General features: G+C 36.9%; 1 protein-coding gene across 7 annotated transcripts in view; it reads left to right on the top strand.

Moving 5' to 3' along the window:
- The window catches only part of LOC100451432 (cytochrome c oxidase subunit 7B2, mitochondrial), a 173425-nt gene that overhangs the window by 3145 nt on the left and 150011 nt on the right, over positions 1-20269 (top strand). For 5 of the 7 annotated variants that reach the window (XM_054553871.2, XM_054553872.2, XM_054553874.2 and 2 more), the window contains exon 2: positions 1517-1592. The exons of 1 other annotated variant lie outside the window; for it this stretch is intronic. The gene's annotated coding sequence lies outside the window, so the exon portion shown is untranslated. Of the gene's footprint in view, positions 1-1516; positions 1593-3233; positions 3352-20269 lie in introns of all 7 variants that reach the window. One more of the 7 variants, XM_054553870.1, reaches the window with a different exon arrangement.

The following is a 20269-nucleotide window of genomic DNA, read 5'->3' as shown; positions in this document are numbered from 1 at the left end:
CCCTGAGGGGCAAGTCACCAGCTTATCAATTCCATAACAAGGAACAGTGGAAAGAACTGCTGTAATATAGGATTGAAATATATGCTTATCAGAGATGGTAGGCTCTGTTTTGTAAGATAGAGTCCACCTTCAGCTGCACCAAAGTGGCAGAAACTGAGGGCTCAGAGAGGGAATGAAAATGAAGGTTTTAAAAACAGGTTGTAGAGGGAAAATTTTATACTTAATTAAAACCTGGTGATCTTGATTAGAAATTTTTAAACTTTTCTGTAAGGCAGGAATGTCTCAAATGTCATTCTCTGAGAGAGGCAACAGCATACTGAGTGCATTTTACTCCCAGGTAGGATGAATCCTTAATGTCAAAATTATCGTATTGATAGGAGTTTTCAGGATTTTGTGTTACTCACATAAATGACAAGCATCCTGATGAGGCTGCAACCAAGAATATTTTCATGTCCCCTTCTTCCTCTAGATGACATTCAGTTCTGGTTTCTAAGAACACAGTGTGCTTTGGGATAACTGTTTTAGGGTTTGGGAATGTGGCTGTGTTGAAATTACATAGGTGTGGGGACAGTTGTGTTGAGTATATGTATTCTTTTAGTATTGTTTTTGAACCATACATTTGTAAAGTTAAAACAAATGGAAAAATGTAAATTTGACAAACCTTACTTCTATACATATATTTACCCATGCCTACAAGTTCTATTTATTTAGTTGTTTGTTGCTTTAAAAAAAAAAAAAAACTTGTATAATACTGAAGTGTCCAAATACAGTCCTATGTACTTTGCAAATATTAACTCGTTTATATCTTGTATCAACTCTCTGAGGTAAGAATTTCTATACTCCCCATTTTAAAAATAGGCTCGAAAAGGTTTTAATTTGAAAGTGGCAGAAACAGACTTAGGCAATCTGGCTTCAGAGTCATAAGTAGGTAGGTAATCCATTTAGTAGGTTCTACCATACTATGCATATCTAATGTGTTGTCTTTTAACATGCAGACACATACAAATAGGAATCCATGTTCTTAATTTTTTGTTTTCTCTACAAAAGATAGCAAACTTCACACACTCTGCTCTGTACCTCATTTTTTTTTCAGTCAACTGCATGTTTTCAGTATGTGGAAAACTTTTCCTTGTTGCATGGAATTAATATTTCGTGATGTGAATGTATCATAAACAGTTTCCTGCTAGTGGATGCTTGCATGTATAAATTACTAAAAGTAGAATTGCTGTATCAAAAGATAAATGCCTGTGTAATGTTTGTGTATTACCAAATTTCTCCCTGTATATGTTGTACCATTTTGCATTCTTCTTATGGTGTGAGATCTGTTTTGTTAACAGAGTATTATGAAAATTTGGATTCTTGACAATCTGATAAGTGAAAAATATCTCAGTGTTGTTTTAATTTGTATTTATTATTTAATAAGAATATGTGAATGAGTTGTATATCTGCATTTCTTTAAGGGCCATTTTAATTTCTTTTTCTGTGAAGTGATTTTCATTTTTTTGACCATTTTTAGGAATTTATTACTGTTATCTCCATTTGAGTTCTAGCTGCTCTTTTTATGTGATGGAGGTGAATCTTCTGCCTATCATGTGAGTTTGAAATATTTTTTCTCTAGTGTGTCATTTGTCTTTTGACCCTGATTTTTCTTTTAATATAGTACAATTTATCAGTATTTCCTTCTTTGTGTAATGGGTTTTAGTCATTTAGAAATGTCTTTTTCACTCCAGATTTTAAAGGAATTTGTGTGTTTTCATTTAGTACTTCATGCTTTCATATTTATTTCCCTTTGTACATTTAAATCTTTGATTCAGCTTTAGTTTATCAGAAGTCATAAGAATATGATAGAGATACAGCTCACCTTTTTTTGCGGATGATTATTCTTTCGGCTCTTTACAATGTAGCTAGGAAAAATTTGTCTTTGATGTGATATAATATCTGAATCCCTGGAGGAACTACAGTCATGCGTCGCTGAACAGCAAGGATATATGTTCTGAAAAATGCATCATTAGGTGATTTCATCATCTACAAACATCATACAGTGTACTTACACAAACCTAGATGGTATAGCTTGCTTCACACATAGGCTATTTGGTATAGCTAATCGCTCCTAGGCTACCGACCTGTACAGGATGTTACTTTACTGAATACTGAAGGTCCTTGTAACACAATGGTCAGTATTTGTGTAGTTAAACATATATAAACATAGCAAAGGATCAGTAAAAATACTGTATGAGATAAAAAATGATACACCTGTATTGGGCACTTAGCATGAATGAGGAGCCTACAGGACTAAAAGTTGTTCCGGGTGAGGCAGTGAGTGAGTAGTGAGTAAATGTGAAGGCCTAGGACATTACTATGTACTCCTGTTGACTTTATAAAGCCTATACACTTAGGCTACACTGAATTTATTAAAAAAAAACTAAGTAATTGTACTACAATATTTTTATTTTATTTTATTTTATTATACTTTAAGTTTTAGGGTACATGTGTACAATGTGCAAGTTAGTTACATATGTATTCATGTGCCATGCTGGTGTGCTGCACCCATTAACTCGTCATTTAGCATTAGGTCTATCTCCTAAAGCTATCCCTCCCCTCTCCCCCTACCCCACAACAGTCCCCAGAGTGTGATGTTCCCCTTCCTGTGTCCATGTGTTCTCATTTACAAGGACTACGATGTCACTAGTTGATGTGAATTTTTCAGCTCCATTTTAATATTATAGGACAGTCCATCATTGACTGAAATGTTATGCGGCACATGACTGTATGCCCATTCCAAGTATTAAGAATGCCCCTGAGAGGTGGCAGAAGAATAAATTCATCACGATGTTTTATTGACTTTTACCTAAGCATTCTGATTTGAACATTTTCAAGGTGTAGCTCATAAGGGCTTGAAAATTTGATAATGGACTTTAATTTCTTTGAGTGTTAATGGTTTTTTATTTGAATTTCCAAGGTGATTTAGTTTTTGGACTTAAATTTATTCTTGGGAATTTAATAATTGAAAGGGCTTATTTTCAAATTTGGCATCTCTCTATGATGTTACAATTGTATTCTTGGAATTTCTTAAGTTGTTTGATCTCATTGCAGGACCCTGATGTGTTATGCTAGATATATACTTGTCATAATTTTCGGTAAGACATAGAGTTAGAAATCAGTTTTCAGCCTTAGTTATAGAATAACTACAAAGTTTTTATTTTTATTTTTATTTATTTATTTTTTTGAGACAGGGTCTCCCTCTGTTACCCAGACTGGAGTACAGTGGTGTGATCTGGGCTCACTGCAACCTCTGCCTCCCAGGTTCAAGTGATTCTTGTGCCTCAGCCTCCCGAGTAGCTGGAATTACAGGTGTGTGCCACCATGCCTGGCTAATTTTTGTATTTTTAGTAGAGACGAGGTTTTGCCATGTTGGCCAGGCTGTAGAATGACTACAGATTTGATTTAATTTAATTAATGTAGTTTTGACCTACTTTGGAGAATTCGACGTTCAAAAATCTTAACTGCTAACAGTGGTCTCAGAAGACAATACCTAAAGTCATAGATGGTGTAGGTGACTCATGAAATGGAAGAAGCAAAGAAGCAATGTCTTGATAGGCTACTGATTCCCTTCTCTGAAGGAGAGCCATGCTGACTGACCATAAGCTTAATGATTAAGTCCACTGGTTTAGTAGAACAAAAATGCTGCAGATTATTGGTATATGGAAGGGATTATAGAATGCTTGCTTTCTTTTTGTGATGTTTCCTTTTATGTGGAAGGTCCACTGTTGTAACATGTTTGATCTCTTGACCTAACTTTTATGTGAGTAGTTAAGGGAGTTATATGATCGTCAACTTTAGAAGAAGAAACTACAACATTGTCCTCCTTTTTTTCTTGGGATTCAGCTATCCTCAGGAAGTTGCTCTGCTCTTCCATTTTACAGGGGTAAGAGAAGGACTTTCCTCATACTGTGTGCTGAGATTGAGTGGGAAGATCTGTGTAATATTGGAAAACCCATTGCTCATGGATGTATTAGGCAGGGTTCTCCAGAGAAACAAAGCTAATAGGATATATAGAGATAGATATAGGAATAAGAAGAGATTTGTTAGGGGAATTGTCTAATGCAACTGTGGAGGCTGAGAAGTCCCATAATATGTTGTCCCAAGATGGGAAACCAAGAAAGCTGATAGTGTGATTCAGACTGAGTCCTTAAATGTAAGAACCAGAGGAACAGATCGTGTAACTTCCACTCCAATACCTAAGGCCTGAGGACTCATGGGGGACCACTGATATAACTCTTTGAATGTGAAATCTGGTGAACCAGAAGCTGCAGTGTTTGAGGGCAGGAGAAGATGGATGTTCCAGCTTAAAGAGAGAGAGAGTTGGCTCACCCTTCTCTGCCATTTTGTTCTGTTGGACCCCCAATAGATTGGCTGACGTAAGTCCGCAAAAGTGAGGGTGCATCTTCTTTACTCAGTTTACTGATTCAAATGCTAATGTCTTCTGGGAACACCCTCGCAGACACACCTAGAAATAATGTTTTACCAGCTATTTGGGCATCTTTAAGCCCAGTCAAGTTGACACATAAAATTAATCATATAATAGATTAAACTACTCTCTAAATTTGCTTTATTAGATGCAGAGGTAATATATTGATCTCATCTTAGGACAACTCCTTTGTATCGCTAAATTGTTTAGAACTTGGGTAGGATTGCCAGTTACTGATTTTTTCTACCCTCAACTCCATCAGAGTGGGAAGCCTATGATAAGGACAATAGGATGATTTATCGGAAATATCTGTTGATTGATTGTGTCTCATAGCTGAGGTGGGAATCAAGTCCATTGGTGAGACCATAACTTTCAATACCTGCTCTAGTAGCAATCTATGTTTAATATTCTTGTTGAGGCAGTGTATGACAGGTTATATTACTACAAGATATCACAAATAAAATGAACGAGGATCATCTGAATGCCACCCTTCATACCTCAATGTCACATATGCTTTTTCTGAAACCACAATAAGAAATCACAGGAAAATCTGAATTTATAAGCAGATTGAAGCTTTATGCTAGGCTAGGTAATCAAAGGCAGAAATTATAATAAGATGTAGAAATAAAGTTACATATTATACACCTGAAGTTCTAGAACTGCTAAAAATATAAAGTTCACATTGTGTTGAGTTTTTAATATTTGTCTTTGTCTTTTTGGGGCTGTTATAATAAAATACCATAATCTGGGTAGCTTATAAGCAACAGTAATTTATGTCACATAGTTCTGGGGACTGGGAAGTCCAAGACTTAGGTGCTAGCAGATTTGGTGTCTGGTGAGGCCACCATTTGCTTATAAATGACATCTTCTTGCTGTATTCTCACATGGTGGTAGGGACAAACAAGCTTCATTGGGCCTCTTTTATAAGAGCACTAATTTGATTAATGAGGGCGACCTATCAAAGGCCCCCACCTCTTAATATCATCACTGTGGGGGTTAGAATGTCAACAAATGAATTTTGGGGGGAACACAAACATTCAAATCATAGCAGTATTTGTTTTTATTAATTTTATTTTGAATTTGAAGTGCCCCATATCAGTAACAGATTTCTTAATGAGAAATAAGACCCCCCTCCTCCCCTGCCACCAGTTCTTACATTTCTTTTGAGACAGTGAGAGCCAGGTCAGTTGTTCTACTCAAGAAGCCAAACTACCCATGTAAGAACAAGAAAAAACAGATTTTCTCTGCTTATTTAAGGGCAAGGAGGCAGTTGTCCACCTCTCTTTCTGCAAGGGTATCCTTGGAAACATAATGGGCATGATTCCTAACTCCAGCACTTTGGTATGTAAATAAAAATCTCCCCAGGAGCCACATAGCCCTGTGTGTCACAGACCTAGAGGTGTCTCCAAGCCCTGGCTCTCATTCTTCCTTAAAATATAAATATCTAGGAATTTTCTGCTCTATGCTTTCACCCAGTAACTAGGTAACTATCCCAGTATGTAACCTTTTGATTTTGGGAGAGCTAAGTTTAATTTTGGATCAGAACAGTTAGCTCCATCATTAGGGAAACAAATTGCTACAGATTTAATCCTTGTGGTATGTGAAAATATTTTTATGAGAAATGGAATTAAAGATTTTCTGACTATATAGTGAATATATTTCCATGTTGAAGGAGGCTTGGGCTTTTTATAGGAACACTGAGAAATCTAGGGTTGTTTTATTTCTCCACATATCCAGTACATGACCTTTTGTCATTTGTGCTTGACAAAAATGTTAACACTATACCTGGAGCATAGCAAGTACTCTACAAATGATAGCTATTATAATAATTACTATACTTACTATTTTAAGATGTCAAAATTGCCTGTGTAATTGTTGCAGAAATAATCATTCAAATGGAAAATACTTTTACATTCATATTTTATTTATGAAATGAATTTGTGGATGAAATTTAAGCTGGATAAAGTCTATCATGAGCCTGGAGACCTACAGAGAAGAATCTGTACTTTCTCATGAAAGGCCAACTATTTAGCTCATGACTCACAATCTCTCTCTCATTGGCAAAAAAGCACCCCCCAAATACATAAATGCACAGATCACACACACACACACACACACACACACACACACACACACACACACACACACACACACACACACACACACACACACACACACACACACACACCCCCTCCGATTCTTAAGCCTGTCTTCTTGAAGTGCATTTAGATTTTCTCTTAGGGTTTTATCAAAATGGATTTTATGCCTATCTAGGAATTGAGACTGAATCTATTCTCTTACTAGTAGCTAAACTCACTAGTTAGGAGATGATTTCTTACTTGCCTTTCTTAACTCATCTTTTAGATTCTAGTTACAAGGTTTCACATTCTTTTTATTTTCTAATACTGTGACACTTTTTCAAATAAATGGGTACTGAAATCTAGCTTGAAAGACAAAATTGCTACAGATGGAATTATTAGCATACAGTATAATATAGCATATTTTAAAGCTATAGTAGTTGAAAAAGGAGAGGGATCAATACAGGTAGGTTGGAGTAATTGATAATTTTTAGTAGAGGAGAAGGATAATGAGTTGGACCTTATTTTGTATAAGAGGTAAATAAAGAAGATAGCATACCAACAATGGGAATTGATAAAAACTAAGATCATTTCTTGAACAAAATTTGTTAATTTTTTTCTCCACCATAGTAAGATACAGCAATGAACAAATAAGAGGTGATGAACAGTCTCTTCCTTCATGAGGTTACACTATAGTAGGTTTACGGTACACTGTGTTCATTGATTAATTCTATCAGTGAATTTGATAATCTAATTTTATGATCAAGGAACAGAAAGATATATGCAAAAGCATATAGGGCTAGACCAAAGAGTTCAAATCAGATGCTACAGGCAATGTGGCATCAACACAGTTTTTAAACGGGGAAGTGAAATAATAGGAAACAATATTTTATGAATATTTATCAATGGTAAATTGAGTGGACTGGGCACGGTGGCTCATGCTTGTAATCCCAGCATTTTGGGAGGGTGAGGCCAGTGGATCTCTTGGGCCCAGGAGTTTGAGAACAGCCTGGTTAACACAGCAAGACCCCGCCTCTACAAAAAAAAAAAAAAAAAAAAAAAAAAAAATTAGCCAGGCATGGTGGTGTATGTCTGTAGTCCCAGCTTCTTGGGAGGCTGAAGGGGAAGGATTGCTCGAGCCCAAGAGAATGAGGTCGCAGTGAGCCATGATCACACCACCGCACTCTAGACTGGGTGACAGAGCAAGACCCTGTCTCAAAAAAAATAATGAATGATGAGATGGAGAGACATTTGAATCATGATGGCCAATTAGGGAAATACTGGAATAATTTAAGAGTAAATGATAAGAACATCTAATGTAGATTTGGCTTTTGGAGAAGAGAATTCAGAAGAAGAGTCCAAAGTTCTTGTAGACCTAAGTTATGAATGGAATAAAAGAAGTAATTCCGAGATAACTTGAGGATTTGGAGAAAATAATATAAATTTGGCAGGGAAGGTGGCAAGTTAACCTTTATGCATATTTAGAAATGGCCAATGACTATATCCAGGAGAAAAATCCCTTTAGACATTGAATATATAGTACTGGGATTCTAGGCAGGAGATACAGGTTCAGACTTCTCCAACCTAAAGATGACATAAGTCATGAGAATGAGTAATCCGTTTGTGCTATAAGGCCAAAAATTAGGCTTAGAGGCAGCCCATAGAGAGTTAGAAGGAGAAACGGAGAGGTGGAGATCAGAGAACATAGCCAGCATAGTTAGGGAAGCTGAGGAAATTATAATGTCAAGTTAATGTGGTTAACAATACCCGATTTAATGTGAGGTAAGAGAAAATGAAGTCTGATAAATTCTCATTAACTTTCTGGTTTAAAATATTACCCAAGGTAGGGGTGAGGTGTTTAGTGGGGGACCTGATCTCTTGTGTCCATGTAAATATACACTTTAAGCCACTGTCATCTGTTATTGCAGACTGATTTGTCTGATGAATTGGGAATGGGCTATTTAATTTGAGCAGTGGAGAGGAAGGAGGGATAGAAGTATGGACGGGGATAGGACAGCAGGGCTGAGTTGACAGCCATAGGGATTACCCTGAGGGTTGCATGAGACAGAATACTTGAGAGAGAATAATAACAGACTAGTTACTAATTTTGTGTTTTATGATCATATTGGGGACAATGAAGTACTCTTTATTAGCCCCAATTAAAATGTTGTCTGTTGAATGGAAGTAAAGGAAAGGTGACTCAGAGAAACACAACTTTTCTTAATACTCAAGAGGGGACACACTTAGCATTCTCCTGAGACAGAAAGAATCCAGCTGAGCAGGTGTTGGATTGGTTTTTTTGATGTGGATATAGATGAGAAGAAATCTGGAGAGAGATCGATTCATTTTCTTTCTTAAGACCTGAAACATTGGTGGTGGTGGGGAGAAAGGAGTTGGAACCTTTATTTTACAAGAGCTGGCAGTTCATGACAGAGCCTGTGGCCTGAGTGACCTGTATTCCCAGACAGTTGCACCTGTCTTGACCCTGTTTGTTCCTGGTTCTGTTGTCTGTGCCCCTGGGGTGAGGCTAACATAGGACATTTGGGAAGCCAGCCATAGTCTACAAAACAAGCCTTCAATTGTCATTTTAATGGGTATACTATTTCACCTTAATTTAATTTCCCTACCTCCAAGAATATATCTTGTTTTGTAAGTTCAAAAGCTGACACATCATCCAGAGAGACTATTTATTTTCCCTATCTTCTTCACACAAAGGCTGAGATTATTCTTGCAACAGTAATCAAGATCTTCTGTCTTTGGGTTGCAAAGAAAATGCATTCAACTGTACTTGAAAGAGAAAATTGAAATTCGGCTACAGATGATAAAGCACATTCTCCTTCTCTTTCAGTTTTGTCTGTCATATCAGCTGAACTGCATTAACAAAAGCAGAGGGTGCCAGTTGCTTGCTATTGGCAAAAAATACAATATTCATTGTCCAAAACTGTGTATGAGGTGTGTTGTGGTTTACTTCTATTAAGGATTCATGTTCTTCTAGTCCTTTTTTTTTTCTTTTTTGTTAATTATAGCATGGTACAAAATGAACCAGGAAAATAGTCCCCAGAGGAAGGTTTTTCCACTAGCTTTAATGGCTGAGCAACTGTGAGTCTTTTAGAAAAATGATCAAATCTTGAGTGTGATTGGCTTGCCTATATTCCTATTTTAACAGTTTTACAATGCTGGTGTAATTGTTTTAGGAAACGTGTAGACTTATTAGCATACTTAATGCTGGCTTTAATTATTTATTGCATTTATTGGGTATGTAAGTCCTAAAATTGCCACTGGGTACATCAACCAATAGCATAACTGCTACAGTAATAAAAAGCATCTAGAAATAAAAGTAGGTTGGTACCACTGAGATAGAGATTTCCATAAACAAAAGGTGTATTGCAGAATTTTCTTTTTCCCCATTAGACAGTCTCATGGGCATGCCAGTTGTGAAACCATAGTCAAATTTATAGATATGCAAAGGTAAGAATAAAATATGAGTTTATACTCAGGTATACACAGTAAGTAATTATTTTTAGTCAGCTATATAACAAGAGGCCAGTGACACAAGTCTAGGCAAAATTATAAAGTAGGAATAGCTTATGTTCAGATACTTGTGGCCTGTGTTTTGTGTGTTTAATAATAACTTCTCCAGAAGCTTCCTTGATTTTCCTCTCCCCTCCAAACTTACTTATTCTCAAGAAGAGATGAAATGTATTCACACTGAGTTTTAACTGATAATAAAGGTGGTGAAAGTGCAATAGAAAGAACTCTTTGAGACCAACCAGTCCTGGCTTCAAGTCTAATTGTAATTATTTTCTAGCAAAGTAATTTTACTGAATTTCTCCCTTAGGGAGATCAGGGTTTGGTGCAAATGGAAGATTATACAGTTCTGGGGGTGGGGGGGGCCTTAAAAAATACAAAACAATGTGGTATAAATTAAGAAAGTGATTGTGTGTAATTACACATGAAAATGACAAATCAAATAAACTCCAGAAAAACAAATAATTTCTAATTAACTTCCTAATACTTAAAAAAAAAACTTTTATTTTAGGTTTAGGGGTATATGTGCAGGTTTATTATATAGGTAAACTAGTGTCATGTGGATTTGTTGTACAGATTATTTTGTCACTCGGGTACTAAGCCTAGTACCCAATAGTTATTTTTTTGTGTGTTCTTCTTCTTCCTCTCACCCTCCACCCTCAAGTAGGTCCCAGTGTCTGTTGTTCCCCTCTGTGCCCAGGAGTTCTCATCATTTAGCTCCCACTTATGAGTGAGAACATGCGGTATTTAGTTTTCTGTTCCTACTTTAGCGTGCTGAGGATAATAGCCTCCAGCCCCAAAAGTGTTCCCACAAAAGACATGGTCTCATTCTTTTTTTATGGCTCCATAGTATTCTGTGGTGTATATGTACCACGTTTTCTTTATTCAATCTGTTGTTGATTGGCATTTAGGTTAATTCTATGTTTTTGCTATTGCGAATAGTGCTGCAGTGAACATTGGTGTACATGTGTCTTTATAATAGAATGATTTATAAACCTTTGGGTATATACCGAATAACGGGAGTGCTGGGTCAAATGTTAGTTCTGTTTTTAGCTCTTTGAGGAATTGCAACGCTGCTTTCCACAAAGGTTGAACTAATTTACACCACCACCAATGGTTGCTTGGTGCAGCTCCAACAATTGCTCAGTAACCTCACCAGCATCTGTTATTTTTCAACTTTAAAAAAATAGCCATTCTGACTGGTGTGAGATGGTATCTCATTGTAGTTTTGATTTGCATTTCTCTAATGATCACTGATATGGACCTTTCTTTCACATACTTCTTGGATGCATGTATGTCTTCTTTTGAAAAGTGATCATGTCTTTTACCCACTTTTTAATGGGGTTGTTTTTTGCTTGTACATTTATTTAAGTTCCTTATAGATGCTGGGTATTAGACCTTTGTCAGAGGCATAGTTTGCAAATATTTTCTCCCATCCTGTAGGTTGTCTGTGTACTTTGTTGATAGTTTTTTTTCCTGGGCAGAAGCTCTTAAGTTTAATTAGATCCCACTTGTCAATTTTTGCTTTTGTTGCAATAGTTTTTGGTATCTTTTTCATGAAATATTTGCCCATTCCTAAGTCCAGGATGGTATTGCCTAGGTTGTCTTCCAGAGCTTTTAGAATTTTGGGTTTACATTTAATCTTTAATTCATCTTGAGTTGATTTTTGTATATGATACAAGGAAGGGGTCCAGCTTCAATCTTCTGCATATAGCTAACCTGTTATTCCAGCACCATTTATTGAATAGGGGGTCTTTTCCTCATTGTGTGCTTTTGTCAGGTTTGTTAAAGATCAGATGATTGTAGGTGTGCAGTCTTATTTCTGGGCTGTCTATTCTGTTCTGGTACCATGCTGTTTTGATTACTGTAGCCCTGTAATATTGGTATTGAAGTCGGGTAACATGAATATTTTCAGCTTTGTTCCTTTCACGTAGGATTACTTTGGCTATTCAGGCTGTCTTTTGGTTCCATATAAATTTTTAAATGGTTTTTTCTAGTTCTGTGAAGAACATTGTTGGTAGTTTGATGGGAATAGCATTGACTCTGTACATTTCTTTGGGCCATATGGTCATTGTAATGATATGGGTTCTTCATATTCATGAGTATGAGATGCTTTTCCATTTGTTTGTCTTCACTGATTTCTTTGAGCAGTGTTTTTAGAATTCTCATTGTAGAGATCGTTCACCTTCCTGGTTAGTTGTATTCCTAGGTATTTTATTCTGTTTGTGTCAGTTCTGAATGGGATTGACTTCCTGATTTGGCTCTTGGCTTGGCTGTTGTTTGTATATAAGATAATTCTTTTTCTCACATTTTTTAAAACTATATACTCTTTGATTCTTTTATGTGACAACATTTTGTATCATTGTCTGTAGAGAGAAGAGAAAGATATTTTGACTTTAAGAAGAAAGATTGGTACTTTTTGTTAGACTGGAAAAGTTTCTTCTACTTTGCTGCATGTTTTTGGAAATGCCACATCTTTGACTTTATCCATGGATTCTTACTTAGATTGCTTCTTGTCCATGAATAAGCCCTGGAAAACTCTAGCATTTTGAGATTTCCTTGTATTACCTCATTGATGCAATAGCTGCCACAGCTATTGCCACAGAACTCATTCAGGCTTGAATGTATTTCTTAAACATTTATTCAGTGTTTTCTTTCTGCCATTGTACCGAGTCTAGAGAATAAAGAAATGAAGGAGGCATTTCTGCCCTCAGAGAACCCACAGGCTAGTGCAAATGGATATTTTATAATGCAATGTGAACAGTTCAACAGCGAAGTATGTACAAAGGGTATAACTTATCTGTGGAGGGAATTTCGACTGGCTGGTATAACGCAGACCACTTGTGTAAAATGCTATAAAGGAACAAATTTTTATAGCCAAGTAAGTTTGAAAGATATATAATGTTATATATTCCTCTCAGACATTCACAATGCACTCACCATAATTAAGGCTCTAAGAAGTCCTACACCCAAGAAACCTGTTTAATGGTTTAACTAGGCATTCCTTAACTCTGCTTATCCATGTGTTAGTCTGTTCTCACGCTGCTATGAAGAAATACCTGAGACTGGGTAATTTATAAAGGAAAGAGGTTTAATTGACTCACAGTTCTTTATGGCTGGGGAGGTCTCAGGAAACTTACAGTCATGGCAGAAGGCACCTCCTCACAGGGCAGCAGGAGAGGGAAGAATGAAAGCCATGCAAAGGGGGAAGGCCCTTTTAAAACCATCGGATATCCTGAGAACTTACTCACTATCATGAGAATAGCATGGGGGAAATCCCCCCCATTATTCAGTTATCTCCCACTGGGTCCCTCTTGCGACACTTACGGGAACTACAACTCAAGATGAGATTTGGGTGGGGACACAGCGAAACCATATCGGTCCATGAAAATAATTACTTCCACAACAACAAAAGTCAAAATAACTAGTGGTCTGGACATAAAATGACCTATTTCACTCCTTATTTTCTGAAGATGTTGAGGCTACTTTGATTTTTTCTGTTGATAAGGAGTCATTTTTTTCTGATTATGGAAGTTTATGTGGGGATGAAGCTCAAGGTTTTGGGTGAAAGAGTCAAGTGTTATTGCACAAATCACCTTGTCAAGTACCCCAGGCTCTATCTTCCATATAAGCTGTTGGGGAAGTCATTAAAGTAACTCATGCAAAGAATACATGTCACTACATGTTTCAGTTTCTGTATCATGGCCAAGCCAATACACACCTCATGTAAAATGTGTCATGAATTTCATCATGGATAATAGAAGTAAAGATACATGACAGTGATTCAAAACATGTCTATCTATACTGTCTACATATAATAACTCATGTGACATGTCTGATGTACTTACCCCACTAACCTTATAAAAATCAATAAAGTTGAATAAACAATTAGTGTAATATGGCTTTTCTTTTCTTTTTAGTCTATACCATAATCTATAATAGTGGTACCAGTAGCCCCAGTAGTTAATATCAAAGTCATGAAGACTCACAGCCTATTGTAGTTAGCAAGAGGGAATCCATGACTCCTCTGGGAAGAAAGGTGATCATCTTTTCTTTGACATTGGTATGTTGATCAGTTCATTCTGTGGAACCTGTGGGTTGTACTCCAGTAGAGTCCTTAGGGTGGTCTCTCCTGAAGGATGCCCAACACTAGCTAAAAGTAAATTTACCAGAATAGGGTGAAAAGGTAAGGAAATAAATGAATACATAAGATATGTGTTTCACAGAGCTGGACTGAAAGAAACCTACTTAGATCTGAGGCTCATGTTCTCTTCATTGTGTCAGAATAGTGTGCCTGCAATTTAATTTTGTTTTACAGTGCTCACAACCAAGCTTGGCTTGCAGGATGTATTGCCCTGAAACATCTGTGGTCTCTTCAGCTTTTCCTGAATCTTCTGTTATTGCCTAGTGACACAGGTTTGAAGAGAAGGGCAAGAAACTAGAGTGGATGAAGGGCTAAACAAACTTACCAATAATGGGATGACACCGAATTCACTGGTCTACTACATGTATTTCAAAGGGATGTGGAAACTTCATTTTTATCTAAGGTAGTGTGTTTCCACCAGGGCTCTGAGATCAGAAACAAGACATGGAAACTTTAAGAAGTATTATACAAAGTTCATTCTCTTAGATAGTTTTTTCAGTTGACTTTTGGGACATCGTTCTCTTACTTTCCCTCCTTGCCTCATTGCTGCTCCCTGCCAATATTTTCTGCTAGATCGTCTTCTTCATTATGACCTCTAAATGTTGAAGTCCCGAGGCTCTGTCCCTGGACCCTTTCTCTTGTTTAAATGTGTTCACTTCCTATATTATGTTTTAATTACCATCTGTATATGGAAGATTCCCCAGGTTCTATTTATGCCTTGAATCTTTCCCTTGAACATCAGACTCATATTCAAATGTCTACTAAAATATGATATATCCAAACTTGATTTCTTGATCTGCCAAATCTGTTTCTACCATGATGTTCTCTTTCAAGTAAACAGTAACGTCTAGTACTTAGGTGAGAAATTTTGGGATAATCCCTATTGCCACTCTTTGGTTCACATCCCACATCAGCAAAACTGTTGGTTCAACAACTTTTGAAGTTTACTCTGAATGTAACCACTCCTGTCCATTTCCACTGTCACCACTTTCATCAAGACAGCATCATCTCTAGCCTAGATTCTTAGTTTATCCTTCAACCCCTTGTATTTCGTCTTGCCTCCATTTAGTTATGTTTTACACATGACCAGAAAGATCCATTTAAAATGTAACTATGCTATTATCCTCTGTGCAAAATTCTCTAGTGACTTATTATACTGAATAAAATCCAAAATCCTATTTCCCAAAGCACTCCATTAGCTGTCCCCAGACTACTGTATCTTTCCTCACTGTTCTCCAAGCATTGTTACTCAATACTTTAAGAACACTCCTTCAGAGTTTTTGCACTTTCTAGTCCCTCTGTCCAGAATGTTCTTTATCCAAATGTTCTTATGGTTTGTCCTTTCACTTGTTTAATTCTCTGTTTAAGTGTCAGCTTATCAGATAAGACTTCACTGAATATCTTGCTGAAAGTAGCATCCTTTCTCAATTTTTCTTTATATTTTTGTTGCCTACATCTTGATAAAATGTAAGATCTGTGAGAGAAGAGACGTTGTCTAAATGTTTCATTTGTCCTCTTTTGAATACCCAGAGTATAAAATGTTTTGGCATAGAAACTGAGTAGTCCCTCAGTAAATATTTAGGTAATGAATTAATAAAGCATCAATTGTGTTCTAGGGGTTCCATTTGCTTTACAACAATGCCCTTTCTGTTGGGGTAGGCAAAAAGAATATGGCCACAGTCAAATCTGTTACAGTTCACAGCTAGTTGCCAGATCTAGCTTTTAGCAGCTAATCTTTACTAGAATGGAAGCCAAATCCTTGTGATTATGCAAACATAACATGTACTAAGGAAGGCCTAGACTTACTTTTCTCTTCAAAGACACTAGAGTAACATAAAGCTTTAGGACTCATTCCAGATTCTGCTCAGTGGGAGCTTAAGCCTGCTGTCTGCTTTCTTCATTATTATTAGATCCATTATTTCTGGAGCTGAGCTTAGTTGGCCATGTAGGTTAGAGGTGTCAATGCTCAGATGAGTTTCTTACCATTTAGGATGCTGGCATATATTTCTCTTTTGGATAAGTCATTTTTTTTTCCCCTCATAATAAAAGTAACCCAGACTAGATTCATTAGGAATCATTAGGAAAAAAAAAAAAAATCGTACCGAAATGCAGAAAAGTACTCAAAAATTCAACTCCTTAGAAACAACTATTACTAACATTTAGATGAATTTCATATCAGTTTTAGAGTGTGTGTCTGTCATTGTAGTGAACCAAGAATATTTACTGAGCACCTTTGTTCCTGTACTAAGTAAACTTAATTAAAAAGCTGAGAGAATTTGACTTTTTGCCCTCATTATCAGCTACTCCTCAAGAGGCATTCCTTTTGTTTGAAAATTATAGACTTTGTTCTGTCCACATTGCCGTTACCCATTGATTGAATGTGCATTTGTCCTCTTTTCATACCTTTCTCACCTCTCTGTGGCTAATATTTGACATAAAATGCTCATGGCAGCCTTGCCTATCTTGCTTCCCCGTTTGTCAATTATTTTTGCTTAGACAAGCCAGAGAAACATCGGAAAACAGAATTAATCAATGAAAACTTGAGTTAAAATGTGTGAGAGCATCACACCTGACTTGAAGAAGAATGTAGTATTGTGGTGTTAGGTCTGGTCGACATGGAGAAGAGTTGAATGTTAAGACTACTTTGTGACAGTTCCTGCATCCAGGGAATAGGTGACAGGCTTACTATAGGACTACAGTTTGAAATCCAGGCCAGTTGTTAGAAGTCCTAGCCAGAGAAAATGTAGATAATAAGCATAATGCGAGGAGGAAATATGAGAACCATCTATAAAGGTGGTTTAACTAGTTCTATCAAATGGATTTTTCTCCTTAGATTTTTTTAAATTTATTTATCATTATATTTTTAAAATTTAAATTTGCGGGTACATAGTAGGTGTATATATTTATGGCGTACATGAGATGTTTTGATACAGGCATGCAATGCATAATACTCACATCATGGAAAATGGGGTATCCATCCCCTTAAGCATGTATCTTTTGTGTTACAAACAATCCAGTTACACTCTTAGTTACTTTAAAATGTACAACTAATACGTAATCATTGCAGGAACACTGGAAGGTACAGATAAGTAGCTGCTCGCTTAAAGATATCTGTTGGTGCATGTTTTGTGGTGTTGGTGGCATATAGAATGAGGGATTAGAGGAAGATACAGAATTGGGATTGTAGTAATTATTATAAAAACACAGTAGGGAAGTAATATCAATACAATATAAAATGTTTAAGAAACATAGGCTGGGTGTGGTGGCTGATGCCTGTAATCCCAGCACCTTGGGAGGCCAAGGCGGGAGGATCACGAGGTCAGGAGATCGAGACCATCCTGGCTAACATGGTGAAACCCCATCTCTAGTAAAAAAATACAAAAAAAAATTAGCCAGGCGTGGTGGCGGGCGCCTGTAGTCCCAGCTACTCAGGACGCGGAGGCAGGAGAATGGCGTGAACCTGGGAGGTGGAGCTTGCAGTGAGCCTAGATCGTGCCACTGCACTCCAGCCTGGGCAACAGATCAAGACTCCATCTCAAAAAAAAAAACAGAAGAAACATAATCTGCCCCTGTCCAGCACCGTTATTTAACTTGTTTGTATTACTTCTATGATTATAAAACAAATATAATATTTAAAAAAATTAAATTCTTAAATGGGCATGAACAAGCTAGAAATAGGAAACTGGATGGGCCAAGATTTAAATGTGGCTTATTTCCCATAATCGTTAAAGGACTGAAGTCTTGGTTGAATGCACCATCTATTACCTGAAGGCACCACTGTGAGATGCAAAAGGCTTTCTCTCAAAGGAGAGCACTGAGTTCTTGTGGCACCTTGAAAGGGACACCGCTTTGCTTCTCCTGTTGAGCTCCTAATGCATAGTACACACCATGTGAGTTATTGCTTATCAGTGAAGTTGTGATCATCACTGTGAAATGTTGTATTCCAGATGTTTGAGTCATTGAGAGTGGTGTCAGCACAGCAAGCAGGTCTTTCATTTGGGTATCTACACCTTCAGTAGGGGTTGGCAGCCTACTGGTTCTGGCTTGATTAATGGCTCCAAATAGTAGTGAACCGTGTCCAGGAGATGATAACAGAGTCCATGGCCAACTCCCAACCTTTTTTTCGTTTTTGAGGCTGCTTGCAGGGTGCAGAGCAGAATGAGGGAATTTGGGGGGGATAGTCAGGTAGTGACTGCTTGCCTAGTTGGGATGCATTGCCAAATATGACTTGATTGTCTTGTCTCTGTATAGGATACTTACTTTTTTTTTTTTTTTTTTTTTGAGAAGGAGTCTCGCTCTGTCACCCAGGCTGGAGTGCAGTGGCGCAATCTCAGCTCACTGCAAGCTCCGCCTTCCGGGTTCATGCCATTCTCCTGCCTCAGCCTCCCTAGTAGCTGGGACTACAGGCGCCTGCCGCCACGCCCGGCTAATTTTTTGTATTTTTGGTAGAGATGGGGTTTCCCCGTGTTAGCCAGGATGGTCTCGATCTCCTGACCTCGTGATCAGCCTGCCTCGGCCTCCCAAAGTGCTGGGATTACAGGCGTGAGCCACCGCACCCATCCAGGATATTTACTTTTTAAAGTAGTTTTATGTACATGATCTTAGATGAATCCTCTAGGATCTGAGCCCTGGGTAGTAAGTAGGATGCATTCAGATGAAGGTCGTGCGGTAATTTTTTTCTGTTTTCACAGTTGTCAAACCAGCTAGGACAAAATAAAATTCTGCTTCTTAAAAGAATGTGTTTGCTTTTTTGCCCATACTCTTAAGGGTAGGATACTAATATATTTCAGTGGAAAATGTACATGAAAGTGTGTTCCTTAAAATGCTTCTCAGAAAACAGATGGGAAGATTAGGAAGGAGAAATGGGATTCGTTCCCTCTCTTCTTTCTTTTTTTCCTTTCTTCTTTGATTTTTATTAAGCCTTCCTTAATGTGAGGCACACATAATGGTTAGAATTGTAATACAAATTGTTTTTAAAAGGCCTTTATGTTTCACTTTGCTGAGAAGCTTCCTGTGTCGGGTTTAAAATATGTTTGTAATTTTTTTTCCACACCAATTAACAGTCTGTCCAGTAGGTGGACTACTTCATGTACACATAAGGGTTTTCTCTTTCCTTTATCAAGTGTTCCTTAACTCTGTGAAAAGGCATTTTTGCATATTGAACTAATGGTTTCACCAATTTATTATCTGAAAGGCTGAAAATAGATTCTGAGATTCTGTTTACTTCTGTTTGAGAAAAAAATTCATGTTTAGTTACTTTTATCTTTCCCTTTGTGTTTGTTCCAGCATATATTCTGACATTTTTATTTTTTAATCAGGGATCTTTTAAAGAAACTAGTTGCTTTTCTTAGGTCAAACTTTAAGATTTATATCAAATTCTTCTAGAACAAATTACATTTCTGAGCTTATATTCATCACAATATACACAAAGGACTAAATTAATTATACTTGTGAGAATAAGTATAATGAGTAAATTAATTATACTTGTAAGAATAAGTTTAATGAGTATGAAAATAAGCTGGATAGAAGGAATAAGTTCTTGTATTCGATAGTACAATAGGGAAATTATAGTTAACAATAACTTATTGTATACTTCAAATCAGGTAAAAGAAAAGAATTATAAAGTTCCCCACACAAAGATAAGATGAATGTTTGAGGTGGTGGATATCTTAATTACCCTGATTTAATCATTACACATTATATATATGTATGAAAATATCACATGTACTCAAAAGTTTATACAACTATGAAATATCAATTAAAACACATTTTTATGGTCTCCATAGTTTTCTACATTTTGTTTTTGAGTGCTTTTAAGAATGCATTTTATACAGAAGAATCTGAATGAGTCATTTTTAACCTGATCCCTGTAACTTCTACCTAAAGTCAAGTGGCTTTGGCAGTTTCTTTGCCTGCTTTCAAGGCCACTGGGGCAAGTGCAGATTAATATTATTAATTAGCCTTCTTTTCTTCCCAAATCTTTACTTTCCACCCTTTTGAAAATCTACCTCATCATTGGCTTGTAGGCAGTAAAATGTCTGCATGGTGAAA

This window comes from Pongo abelii, chromosome 3 (genome assembly GCF_028885655.2).
Source record: "Pongo abelii isolate AG06213 chromosome 3, NHGRI_mPonAbe1-v2.0_pri, whole genome shotgun sequence".
Lineage (NCBI taxonomy): Eukaryota > Metazoa > Chordata > Mammalia > Primates > Hominidae > Pongo > Pongo abelii.
Note: the sequence above shows the minus strand (reverse complement) of the source record. Positions and strands in the feature narration are given on the sequence as shown.